This window comes from Dermacentor silvarum, chromosome 8 (genome assembly GCF_013339745.2).
Source record: "Dermacentor silvarum isolate Dsil-2018 chromosome 8, BIME_Dsil_1.4, whole genome shotgun sequence".
In the NCBI taxonomy this organism is placed as follows: domain Eukaryota; kingdom Metazoa; phylum Arthropoda; class Arachnida; order Ixodida; family Ixodidae; genus Dermacentor; species Dermacentor silvarum.
The window spans coordinates 50,778,568-50,792,695 of record NC_051161.1 but is presented as its reverse complement, the minus strand read 5'-3'; positions in this window follow the sequence as shown (position 1 = coordinate 50,792,695).

Sequence of the window (14,128 nt, the reverse complement as noted above, 5' to 3'; positions counted from 1 at the left end):
GTTTCGCCGGGGACTTGAGCTCGCTGCATTAGCGTTTGCTCTGCACGCTTCTTTTTAGCTGTCGGATCTCCGAAACACTTCTCGATTTCGTCTACGAACTTCTCCCAAGTTGTCAAGCTTTCTTCATGGTCACACAGACGCTGTTCTCTTGAGGAAGAAGGCGACGTTAAGCTGGGCGGTGGCATTCCAGCCGTTGAACCGACTTGCTCGTTGGTAGAAGCTGAGCCATCCGTCCATGTCTTCTCCGTCTTTTCCAGCGAAGGTGCGTGGCTCGATGTAGGGCTGCCATGGAACGCTGGTAGAAGGTGGCGGATTGTCGCCGTCAGAAGCCATCTCTGGTGGCCGACCGGCAATTCGGCGACTTCGGCGAAGCTCCACAACCGCCTCAGCGGTCGGTTCGTTGTCGTTCTTCAGGGACGCCGTTGTTTTACCCCGCACCGTCCACCAAAACTGTTACTATGGGGTGCATTTATTTAAAGATGAATCGATGAAAATGGGAAAAGGGTTGCCGCGCCGACACCGAGCCGCTCCAAAGACAACCGCACTTCGTTCTCTTCTTCTTCCGTCCTTCTGTAGCTTTAGGGTAACAATATCATCGTCATTATCAACCCGTTTTAGCATGTACAATGCAGGACGAAATCCCTAGCTTCCACGGGAATCAGCAGTTACCGTTGTCCTGAGTCAGCAGACTCTATTCTACACCTGCTAATTTCCCAACTTCATTACACCACTTAATTATCTGCTGTCTTCGACTACACACCCGTTTTCTTGGCACCCATTCGTTAACACAATAAACCATTGGTTATCTGAGCTACGTATTACATGACCTGCCCAATTCCATTTATTCTTACTGATGTCAACTACAATATCGACTTTCCCCGATCGCTATATAGTCCACATGGTTGTCTTCTTGCCTCTTAACGTTAGGCCTGTCATTTTTCGTTCCATCGCTCATCGCGGGATCTTTCAGAAAGTTGCTAAGATATTCACATTTGATTAGTTTACTTGAAAAGTGTACAATCATTGCATTATATACCAGTACTAAAACATGGAGCAGAAACTTGGTGGCCACCAAGTTTCTGCTCCATGTTTTAGTGCCGGTATATAATGCAATGATTGCACAATTTTCTAGTAGACTAATCACACTGTGAATATCTTAGCAATCTTCTAAAGGTATTGCACAGCAACCTTAAATATTGACAGGAAAAGTTTACAATGCCGCTTAAGACTGACGGCCAGCAAGGAGTCTAATCACTCCAATGCTATTCACTGCATACATAGAATCACTGAAGCTGTTAGACTGGGGAGGATTAGGTGTGAGGATGGACCGGGAACATTACAAAAACCTGCAGTTTGCAGAAGATATTGTCCGGTTAAAAGGGCATGAGGTGACTTGCTACAAATAGATGAGGAACTTACCCAAAATGTGTCTCAGAATATATAGGATTAAAGGTTAAAATAGATACCTAATGCAATGTTCAATAACCTAATAAGAGCATTCTCGATCGACAGCAACGTTCAATGGCCTAACAAGAGAATTCAGGATACACAGTAAGCCTCTATAATCTGCGCGACAGCACGGTTATTGAAGCTAATTAGTCACACAGGGACAGATTATGAGAAGGAAACCTTATGACCCGTCCTTCTAGAATAAAAACGGGGCGGAGTTTATACGGAAGCCATTACCGGCCGCTTGCCGATATCTTTGAAAATAATTATTAATCGATCCTCAAAAATGTTTACATCAAGCACAAAATCACGAGATTTCAAAAAAGACGAAAAATTGGTTATAATTCTCTTCATAACTAAAGAACAAATACAAATATCGCTTAAAGCTGATGAAAGAATCTTAAATCGCTGTTACGGGCACGGTATGCGGTGGTTGGACATACGTTTTACAAAAGTCGCATTCACGGAATTGATCAGTACAATTTAATGGCCCGTGTAATACGCGCCATATTCGCACGATTTAAATGTTGCATCTGGTCCCGCGCACAGATTTCCGATATCCGTCTATATTTTAGAAATCTGAAGGTTGTAAGCTTGGCGCTCCAATCAAATCTTTATATTAACTTTACAGCGAAGCTGTTAGCCTCTAGTTGGTCGGGATTTTTCGTGTCCGCATGCGCGGCTCTCGTTCACACAAAAATGTGGGCCGATTCCGGAGACGGTGCAAGAAAGCGGCAAGCGCACAGTATGCTGCTTCTCCAAGAGGCACCACACGACGTCACCAGGTGACATCGTTACTTGGCGAAGACGCCACCGCGTGACGACACGTTTGGCGTGATGACGCCACCGTATTACGTCATCGGGCGATATCGTCACGTGACGATGCCGTTATTCTCGTATATTCGAACTACAACCAGAAGCTATACCACGTCTGCAGCTTGTGTGCAAGTCTTCCTTTACGAATTTTCTGACGCGATTAACTTTGAGAAATTCAATTAGTTCAATAAGGCACTTGCGCTTGGCGGAGGGTCTGGGAGAACGAGGATGTATGCTGCACTTCCGCACACGGAAGTTTTTTCAGGCATTTATTTGCCTTTTCGCCAGAGTCCACGGAAAATATGTACATGATTGTCCGAAAATAAACAAACTTCAAACTTCAAACGTGCGTGCGCGCGTGACTTAGGTCGCTTGCGGTGACGGTGGTGCTTCTCTAACGTCGGCAACAGCTTCGCTGTTAATCCACTTTCACAGGGCGGGATGGAGGCAGAATGTTTTCGACTGCCATAACTTTTTTTTGCAAATTTTGTTAGGTCCTAAGTTATACTTTCGCAACCCTCAGTCGCTATAATATGGCTTTCTCTTTTGACAGCAATTTTTATTCAAATTTTCTAAGCGGTTACCCGATGAGAACGCTTTTGATATTTTTATATGCATACTAGAATTTGTTGCGAGAGATTAGAGAAATATTGGCGGTGCATCCACTCTATAGAGATTATTTTAAAATTATGGGGTTTTACGTGCCAAAACCCCTATCTGATTATGAGGCACGCCGTAGTGGGGGACTCCGGAAATTTGGACCACCTGGGGTTCTTTAACGTGCACCTAAATCTAAGTACACGGGTGTTTTCGCATTTCGCCCCCATCGAAATGCGGCCGCCATGGCCGGGATTCGATCCCGCGACCTCGTGCTCAGCAGCTCAACACCCACTGAGCAACCACGGCAGGTTATAGAGATGATTGTCGACTACCCCAGCGCAGGCTAGTCAGCCGGTCTACACTGGCTTTCTCTCTCTCTCTCTCTCTCTCTCTCTCTCAGGCTCTTAATGCTATTGGCAATCTACCTCGTGGTTCATGGGTAACTGATGGCATGATTGATATAATGATTACATTGAAAGACGGCCGATACCCAGTTGACACACACCCATTGGCTAAAGTTGGCATCAAATATGTTTACTGAAAAGCAGTACATACCCCCAGAGGCAAAAACCCTGCTGCCCAAGTTGCCGTCAAAGACGTTCACTGACAAGCACCACATACCCAAAGTTACATGGGCAGTGAACCCAAGTTGTTCCGATCGGTTTTGAATCCTGTTCCCCCAACACAGCAAGCGTTCCATGGGTATCCTACCCATTTACCATGAACTACGCAAGGACCCAAGTTGGCAGGCAAAAGGTTACTCACGGACATAAATGCATAATGACATAGAGACACACCGCGAACTGGAGTAATTCCCCAATGAATGCTAATAACATAAAAAAGCTGAATATAATCACCTTGAATGGACCTATCCATCGCAAACACAAACGGCCACGTAACGGCCTATATCGTGCGAGCGTCCACGATGATGATCATCATCATCATTTTAGCGCCTTTAAGCGGCAATAACCAGCGATACCGGCAGAAGTACTCTTAAGTGCACTAAGCACGCTCCTGTGCAAGATTCGTTTAATGCGATGTTCCCTTCAGGACGACGTACTACCAAATTATAGTGTTCTCGCGCGATATAGTTAAAAAATATACTAAGAAAGGAAATATGTGCCAGGGACAAGTTATCTCCTCTGTAGCCCCTGTTGTCTATAAGCTAAGCTTTTCTTTTTCTTATGTCTTTTTTTTTCGGATCAGTGGCTCACGGCCTATTTATATCGCGTAGATATTTCAAGCTGCCGTGTAATATTGGCACTCAAGACATTGCCGGACGCTGCACTCACATTTCCCAATACGCCGGCCAGCTGCTCTCAATTTCACACTCTTCTCTTTTTTTTATTTCTCAGGAGTTGTTTGTTGCGCAATCGGATCTCCATTGTGTGAATGCAGGCCCGCCACATTGACGCCGTTCATGCATATTAAAAAATGAAACAATAACATCGAATTCAGAGAATGGCATGTCTACATCGTTCTGACAATGTACTGCTTTACCTGTTTCTAGAAGTTTTTATTAGTGGCGTTCGCATCCCGGTTGAGGCTCGCTTCGGAGTAAGAGTCGCTTACGTGGAAGAGAATACAAGTAAGCCTGCTTCCTCTTTCCTCTTTCTTTTCGTGGCCCATTTTGATGAGCTTAAATTCTGTGGTTTTACGTGCCAAAACCCCGATATGATTATGAGGTACACCGTAGTGGGGGACTCAAAAATAATTTCGACAAACTGAGGTTCCTCAACGTGCACCCAATGCACGGTACACGGGCCTTTTCTTGCATTTCGCCCCCATCCAAATCCGGCCGCTGTGGCCCGCATTTGGGCCCGCGCCCTCTGCCAGCTTTGATGTATGACGACGTATGACGGGCCAGACAGCCGCATGTCACGAAGAACTAGCAAACCTTGATCTTTGAAAGCGTTCAAAGAACGCTATATTGTGTTAACCAAGCTCATGATTCCCGAATACAGTGATCGCGCGTAATAAAATACCGGGTACCAATTTCGGCCTTATTTTATTTTTCAGAGCGTTCGAAGAACGCTCTGAAATCACGCTTGTGTGAATCAAGCTTGTGAAACCATACTTTCAAGGCTCCATTTTTATTTCGTTGATTAAAAAAATAACAAAGCTAATCACAAGTCGAGAAAAACGAAGGCCTAGCTATCAAAGAATATATTCGGGAGTAAATTTTTAATATCACCTCATTGTAGGTGAAGAAAACTGCATCGCTTTAAAAAAAATCTCGCTTGTTGCCCGTTGTGGAATTGAAAACTTGCTGGCTCTCCCGTAATCGACAGTAGATGTAAGCATGAAACGGCTACCGACAAAGCAGATTGGTTGGAGCTTAATACTATCCACCATCTTAAAATGGGTGTAGTGCATGCTCCCTCCACACCGCAGCACACCGCAGCACGCTATACTGTGCACTGGACGCCGCCCAGCTATAGAAGAAAACCGACCGAAGGTGGCACGACAGGTAGCAAAAGGCGCCAAGGAGACAGAGCGCACGGCCAGCTAGAAGAAAAGTGCCTGGAGGAGGCGACGCAAAACCCGCGCCGCGGAACTCACGGACCGCTGGCATTCAAAAGAGCACAGGCAACACTGTCTCAGCGCCAAAAGATACAAGGGGCTGAAAACGCCTCGGTGAGAGTTATCTTTGTCAATGACGGACCTAATCATCAGTCACACATAATGAACCATTACAATCCAGTGCTGCAAAAAAATTTTTTGAAACGTGTCGCTGAAGTGAGACTAAAGGGTCGCTAAAATCCCCACTAAATGTTTGTGAATTTTGGTGAATTTCTTTAAACGTTAAATAACGCGGGCGTTTAACGCACTATACAATAAGCTAACGGCAAGTAAACTAGTTACCTAGACGTTTCACGTTTCTGTAATGTCCGTGCAGGTGACTAATAAACAGTGAATATACCAACATGCGGTGCAGGCCTTTTATTTATGCGTTTTTATTTATTTATTTATTCATTCATTCATTTAATTTATTTGTCTATTTATTTATTGATACTGCAATATCCGATGGGAAATTTGGAAGATCGGATTATGAATCAGAACTAATCCTAAAATTTGCGTAAATGTAACAGATACGAGACTTGCCAACCTTAAAATGCCAGAAATGCTACCACCGAAGCCATGAAATACCAAAATTTTGTGAAATATACTATTTGTTTCATTAATCAAGACGCATAGACTTTTAACGCGATAGCGTTAAGGGCCCCGTGTCGCGAAAAATCCTGTGTCGGCGCCGACCGTCGTTTGGCGAAAAATCATTCCGAACCACAACCACGCAGGCCCTCCGGCGACATAAATACTTGATTTACTACTAAAGTTGCTCACGCTTTGTCTTGCGTTTTTTACAAAGTTATTCCTCGGAATTTATTTTACAAATTACCTGTTGGAGACGCTTCAAAAATACATCAAGAAATTCTCATAGAAAATTATTTGCATCACAGAAAAACGGAAATGTTCATAAGGTTTATTCGTGAAATATCCATGTAATGGCGGTCAAAATTTCACTTGCCATTTTAGTGGTGGCGCTACCGCCGGTAGGTCAGAATAATCTAGCGGGTCCAAAAAGTAAGGCTTTGCAACAGCCTTCGACGACTATATATTTGCATCCAGTTGAGATCAGTTCAGCCTTAAATAGGGCGCAAATGAGAAGTCGTAAAATTATTGTCGTAAATACGACAATCGTAACCAAGCTATTTAAATTTAGCATTTTACGATGAAATCGTAAAAGCTGGCAGATATGAAATACAGACACAAATCGCAGCATACAAAAGAAAGAAGAACACGATTTCAGCATAATAGTTTCGAAACAAGTGTCAATTTACACTCGTCTGAAGAACTTCATCATTAGTTAGACTGTTCCAATTGAAAACAACTCTCGGAAAGAATCAGTACTTGAAGCAATTAACGCATGTGCGAAGGGTGTAAAGTTCTGCTAAATTATGCCTTTGTCTGGTGAAATATCCGGATAACAAGGAGCTTACTTGTGATGTATCAGTGTTGTAGTGCCCATAAATTAGCGGGTAAACTTATTAACACCAGAGATTCCTCTGGGACAAAGCAGGCAAGTTAGCTTTGGCGAAAAGAGCTGCTATTGAAGAGCGTCCGAAACTGTTATATGTAAAGCGGACATAATTTTTTCTTGTATTTTCCCTGTTTTGTCAACATCAGTTTTAGTGAGAGTCACGGATTATAGACGCATGGTCCTACTGGTGGTAAGACACAGTTTTATAGGCTAGCAACCCAAGAGCAGGGGTTGACAATTTAAAAGCTTTTCGAAGAAAGAACAGTTTTCGGCTTGGGTTAGCTGTAGCATGGTCAATGTGCTTTGACCAATGAAGGGTGTTATTCATCCAATGTCCTAAATATTTAAAGTGAGTTGTTTAGTCAAGAAGCAGATGATTTGCACAAAACCTAAATTATCAAGGTTTTCGTTTCAGAGTAATAGTCATAAAAATATTTTCGAAATTGGTTTCCATTTGCCAAAATTGATATCATTCAGTAATCTTCTGGAAGTCCTGATTGAGCTTTTCTCGGTGAGAAGAACTTTTGGTCTCCGAGCAACAACACAATCATCAGCGTACAATTTCATTTTAACTGAAATATCCTTTAATTTGTCATTAATGAACATGATAAACAAAAGCGGCACAAGCACGGATCCATGTGAGACGCCGAGTCTACTGAAAGTCGTTCTGAATGTAAACAACACTTGTAAACAACATATTGCTGCAAGTTTCGTAGGTAGGCTGACAAACAGGTTATCAATTGTGTGTTTTTGAGGACTACATTTGATTTACAGAGTAACTATTTATGGGAAACTGTCATATGCTTTGTTAAAATTCATAAAAAATTGCGTTAGTTTGTTTACCATTATTGATTACTACTGCGAAATCATGGACGGTTTCAATTAGCTGAGTAGATGCATAAAAACGTTTTATAAACCCGTGTTGATATCGCACTAATATATTTACATGACGGATGATGACAGTTTAGATTCCGTGTTTACTTTCAGATTGAAAGATTGCAAGTAGATCACGATTCAAAGGACCACAGATAACTTTGTTTTCTTAGCACGAAAAGGCATTTAGTCCACATTGTCCCTGAATATTTCTGGTTCTCTACATTCGTGATAGGAGAACTAAATTCTTCACCGAATGTTGTTAACACGGGGATGACAATTACCCGAGCTTTGTGCAGACTAAATGCCACGCTTCTGTCCTTGAACTACCTAAAAGCCGCCGTGAAGTATTCATTGGTCCGAAAGCCGAGAGAAACGGAAGCGATTTGTTCAAATTCGCGTGAACGAGCTCAACCGCTCCGAGAACTACGCCTTTCTATACAGTTGACCTGAACATAAAATTTATTCCAATTCATTTTGGGAGATCATTTACTGCTACGCTTGCCAATGTACTCCAGTCGAACGCATTTAGTGATGCCTCAGAACCAGCAGCGTGTCAACCCACTCAAATCGGTGTTGTAGAGAACTAAAAAAACATCAGTTTTGTGATCACAGTATGAAGTCTGTGATTGACCACTGTACTGTGAAGCACAATTACAATGTGAATACTGTCCAATGTGAAGGCAACCATTGCTTCATCATGGTCATGGAGCCTATACTACTATGAAAACTAAACCAACTGAGGACGTGAGTTTTGAGCCTAGACTACAAGTGCCCAGAAAAATTCTCACTCGCTCTCAAGTTTTCGCGTCAAGCCTGTAAAAACTACCTTTCATTGTAATTACAATGGCCAACCGCGGGGGGCTTATACGCCCTTTCACTGTTTGGATTACGGAAACACGTACTTTGGAGATTCGAAAATAAAGGGTATAAGCCAGCGATACGGAGTGACCCTTACGGGCGTGGACAAGCGTAGCAGATACATATACAAAATGTCGATGTTTTTATCGCTATGCGCCTATACACGGGGTGATCATTTTAAGTTTTCCGGAATTCTTAGAAAACGCCTGTGGCAGATCACATAATTCTTGTCCGTGAGCTGGTTTATTCGAAGAGGCGGACATTACTAGCACAAGAAATCGGAACGCATATTCAAATTATTATTTTTATATTTCGCTAATTAACTTCTTAACTTAATTACTTTACGCCACATAATGCAATTTACGAGTTGTAGCCGGTGATATTGCAAGACGTATCCACTTGAAATGAATCTCCTGGATGACACCAGTTTCGAGGTATTATTTTCCAAAGTGTAGGACAAAATACCTGGGCGTTCCAGTTACATTTGTGCTTCAATGCATAAAAGAGCGTGTTGTTTAAAAAAGGTAAGTGGTACAACAGTGCATTTGTACGGCGAATTCGATAGCGCATATCTCCAAGCTAGTGTCATTCTGGGAATTCATTCCGAGTGCATACGCCTTGCAAGCTCGCTGACTACAATTCGTAAATTGAAATATGTGCCGTAAAGCAATTAATTAGAAAGTTTATTATTATTATTATCATCATCATCATGGCCCCATGGGCATTAAAGAGGGGAGCGGGTACAGTGCAAGTAAAAATATAAAATGCAGAACAAACAAATACAAACAAAATTTGTATCAAAGCATGACTAGGAGTTCATTTAAAAAGTTCCTGCTGATACAATGTTAGCTAAAGCACCGAACAAATAAATACAAAATACAAGCATCCTGCATCGCCTTCACGTCCACGTGCAATCGCTACGCCAACGTCTGACACAGTGCATATCCGGCTGACTTGGCGTTTGCATTTCGGCATGTATAACTTCTCGACAGTTGTAGTGCACAAACGTATAACCACTGAATGACGTTCAAATTGTGACATGTGCGGTGCAACAATAAACGTTCCACGACATTACCTGTTGCGCGGTATTTATACTGTTCGCACGTGAAGCAATCGGGACGAATGCGTCTATTTTCACTCCTTCACTCGATACGTGAGTTTTTCAGCAACGTCGCGTGCCTCTTCGAGATGTCTCTTTTTGTTTTGTGTTTTTTTTTTCTATAGTTTCCGTTTCTAGAGAGTCGTTAAGATTAACACTTAGAGTGCTACAGGGCGCACTTACAGAAGCACCTGCTTGAGATGAACTGCGGGGAGCTGCATCGAGCATTGTCTGCAAACACAATGTCGCACGTTTCACGCGAGAAATATCCGAACGCGCGGAGAAAACAGACTGACTGCGTCCAGTAACTTCTTTTTCTGCCTACCTTCTCTCTTTTTTTTTTTTTTCAGATATGTGGAGATTGAGATCACTTCGTCCCCTACCGCTTTTATTCGCGCTCGTTTCGCTGAAAGACACCTTGACTCCCTCGCTGTCATTGCGTCCTGCCTTGCCTCCCTTGCGTCCCTTGCGTCGATATCGTCCTTTCAGTATCCTGTCGACCTTGCCTCTCCTGCCTGAACTGACGCTCATCGACCGCGATTTCCAAAACGTCGTAAGTACGCCCATTTAGTTTTTCTTTTTATCTTCGCAGTTTAATAGTTGTCTCGCAGAGTCCCAAATCAATTGTCTATTTATTAGAACCACCAATCCTATCAGCAATCGCAACACGAAGGGTCATCTTCATAAGAGTAAATAAGCACTCGTGCAAGCTAAGTGAAGTACTAAATGTTAGGAAGATATATAATCTATACAATCTGTACTCGTGCAAGTGAAGTACTAAATGTTAGGAAAATATATAATCTATACAATCTGTACTCGTGCAAGTAAAGTGAAGTACTAAATGTTAGGAAAACATATAATCTATGCACTCAGTAAGGCAATATACAATTAAAAAATGTGGTTGATCCCTCTTATATAGGAATCGGTATAGAACACGAAAGTGAAACGTGTCTTCACAGAAGTAGTGTAATGTTTATTGCACATTGATATATAATGTCTATTGGTGTTTTGTGGCTAAAGCGCCCTTAGGCGTTGATGCACCCACGCTGACGCCTGGTGGCACGTCTCCTCCATCACGACTACCAACGTCGATGACCATGAGCAACCGTCGTGCATATGGAAGCTGCACTACGCTGCACACGCTAGCGCAACGCGAAAGACAAAGCACGTAACTGACACACTAATACAACGCGCAAGACAAAGCACGTAACTGAATCGTCACCGAGTCAAATCAGCGCGTACAGCGCGTCGTAATTGCAGCCTCCGCGATCAACTTCAGAAACATTTTCAGAGCTAATTGCGGAGGCCACGCTCCGCTGTGCTGAGTACGGTGAACGCCACCTAGGTGGCGTTGGTAGTGCTTCTTGATGCCAGCGTCCCTTCGAATGCTGGCATCGAGGCGTCGTAGTGCTGAGACCACCGAAGCGTTCACTGTCGGTGCGCGTTAGTGTCATAATGCAGTACTTCTCTTTTCTGCTCGTAGGCGGCGGCACCGCCCCGAGCAAGAGCGCGGGTACACGGAGGAGTGTTAGATATATAAGGCGCGTCTGTGTAGCTCTCTGCAAATGCGTTTGTGGCGCAATGGGGTAAACGCTCGGCGATCTATCGTCGCGGACCGAGAGGTCGTGGGTTCGATTTCCAAATTTTGCATGTTTGTGGAACTTTTTCTTCTGGTTTCTTTCTTTGTATTGTGTTCGTGTACATTGTAAGCTGACGTAGTTCCGTGACGGAAATACGTCACGGAAATACGTCAGTCCGTGACGGAAATACGTCAGTGAAGTCTTGGTGGACCCCGGCATAAAACACTTTCGTGTTAAAAATGTCACAGTTTCGCCCTAAGGGCGAAGCAATGAATGCGATAGCAACACAGCAATGTCATACGAAGTAAGGTGAGCGGCTTTGGTAGCAATATGAATTGTAGTAAACATGAGCTGATTAAGTAAGCAGGTGTGCTGCGGCGTAAGTAGACCGACATGAAGAGAGACTCGATGACCACGAGAAGGCGCGTGTGAAACGGTGGTGTTGATGAGAAGCGCTTCCCTTGGGCAGCGCGTGCGAATGGACACACCTGTAGCGCAGCACTGCCGATCCGGGCAGCATTGCATGTGTAGCGTGCGTTGGAAAATGTGGCCCGACTATTACTAACTGAATGAACAAGCGTGGTTGAGCGCGCACAAACAAACACGAATAGATCACACTGAATGTCTGCAGACGACTGTCAAAACGCTGGCAGCAAGCATACGCCGCAGCGGGCGAAGGTACAGCGGTGAGCACTGTTAGGGTGAACACGCGAGCGCGTGGCCGACGGCACTATCAGCGCCGCGTAACAGCCATCGTTGGAAACATTGCACATGCGCAGCATGTGCTTTGCGAAACACTCTTTCCACCGCGCGCATCACGTCATCGATACGCTTGTTCGTCGTCTGCTAGCCGCATTTTTTGTTCGCTGAGCTGATACCTTCTGCATTTCAAGGTCCATCTGGATTGAAGATTGGCGCGTGAAGGAAAAAAGTGAGTGTAAGAGGGATAATTATTAAACTTTTTATTCAAGAAAATTGCACTTTTGCAATTCAAGTTAAACAAGAACATGAGACAAAATATAAAAACATGAGCAAATCTAATAGCGAGTCATGTGACCACTTACAGCAACGACTGCAGCTATTCTGGACGGTAACGAGTCGTAAAGTGATCGAAAATATTCCCGATCGGCTTTCAGCCTCTCCCACTCGTTGCTGACTTGCGCCCACAACTGGTCCGAAGTGGCGGAATAAAGGGGCTTCCTTGCCAAAGAAGCTTTCAGACGGCTCCACACGTTTTCTATCACATTCAGGTCCGCTCCTTTCGGAGGCCATTCCAGTAGCTGCATGTGCTGCTCCGCCTGGAACTCCTTGACAGCCCGCGCCGTGTGTATCGGTGACCGGTCCTGTTGGAACAGGTAATCACCGTCTGGGAATAAACTGCTCGCATATGGCAACAGCACATTGTTCAAAATGTTGCAGTATTGTTCCGACGATAAGTGTCCACGTATACGTTGCAGGGGCCCTGAACATATCTTGAAACAGCACCCCACACGCTCACACTCGATCTCCCACTGGCAGAAACACCTTGCACGTTGTCCGGGTCGTTCCTGCGTGGCATTGTGACGTTAACTAAAACAATTGCTTTTCAAAGCAGGAAGTTTGCCTCACCGTGTGCCTGGTAGTCTCCAAACACGCAATCTTTGGTCTTGTCGCGTCGAAAACGTCGACTCATCCGAAAAGATGACGCGACCCCACTCTTCTGATGTCCATGCTTCGTGCAGCTCAGCGAACTGCCGTCGTGCGTCCTTGTTTGCCGCCGTTAGTAGTGGCTTCTGCGCTGCGACGCGACTGCGAAGGCCCGCAGTACGCAGGCGACGTCGAACAGTGGTGTCCGAAGCGTCCAAATCCAAGTCCTCGCGTATTGCTGGGGCTGGCAAGAAAGGGTTACGAACAGCAGCTGCAACTATGAGGGCGTCTTCATCGTCCTGTGGTAGCTTTAGGGCGGGGCGCGCGGGGTGCATCCTGAATGCGACCTTCATACTTGTAGGCTTGAATTATCCTGTTCACAGTCTTCAGGGGCCTATTAACTAAAGCGCCAATATACCGCTGGGAATAACCTTTCAGGGAAAGATCGACAATTGAGCGCCGTTCATCATCGGGAACCCTAGCCATAATACGATCTGGCGACAGAATTAACGGCTGCGAAAGATGTTTGGTTGTTTTATATACGGCGTTGCATGCACAACAACTTTGAAGGGAACGAATAGACACGCCCCCATAGATATACAAGTTTTTTTGTCTTGTTCTGTTCAAGCACAGATGTTTAAAGAAATCTTAAAATACAGGATGCATGGGCTTAGAAAACAAAAATGCGGCTAGCAGACGACGAACAAGTGCATTCATGACGTCATGCGCGCGGTGGAACAATTATTTCGCGGAAGGCGTGATGCGCATGCGCAATGTTTCCAGTGATGACCGTAACGGGGCGCTGACAGTGCCGTCGGCCACGCGCTCGCGTGTTCACCCTAACAGTGCTCACCGCTGTACGTGCGGTGTATCGCTTCAACGGAAACTGAGCGGCGAATGCACGGCGCATAAAGGTCAGAGCCGTGTGGAGATAAGAGACGGTGCGGACGAGCGACGAGCGCGGTTGTTGGCAGAGTAGAAGTGTGCCCCCCCCCCCCCCCCCCACCCGCTCCCTCCGGCGCTGGCTTCCTGCTTCCTTGCTTGCGCGTGGGAGATGAGTGCGTTCGCTCCCCGTGATAGCGCGCGTCCCCGCACGCTTCCGCTCGGGCATACGGCGCGCGGCGAAGATTTATCTATAGGGAACCTCACGGCGACGGCGACGCCGACGGCAGGAACCGGTTG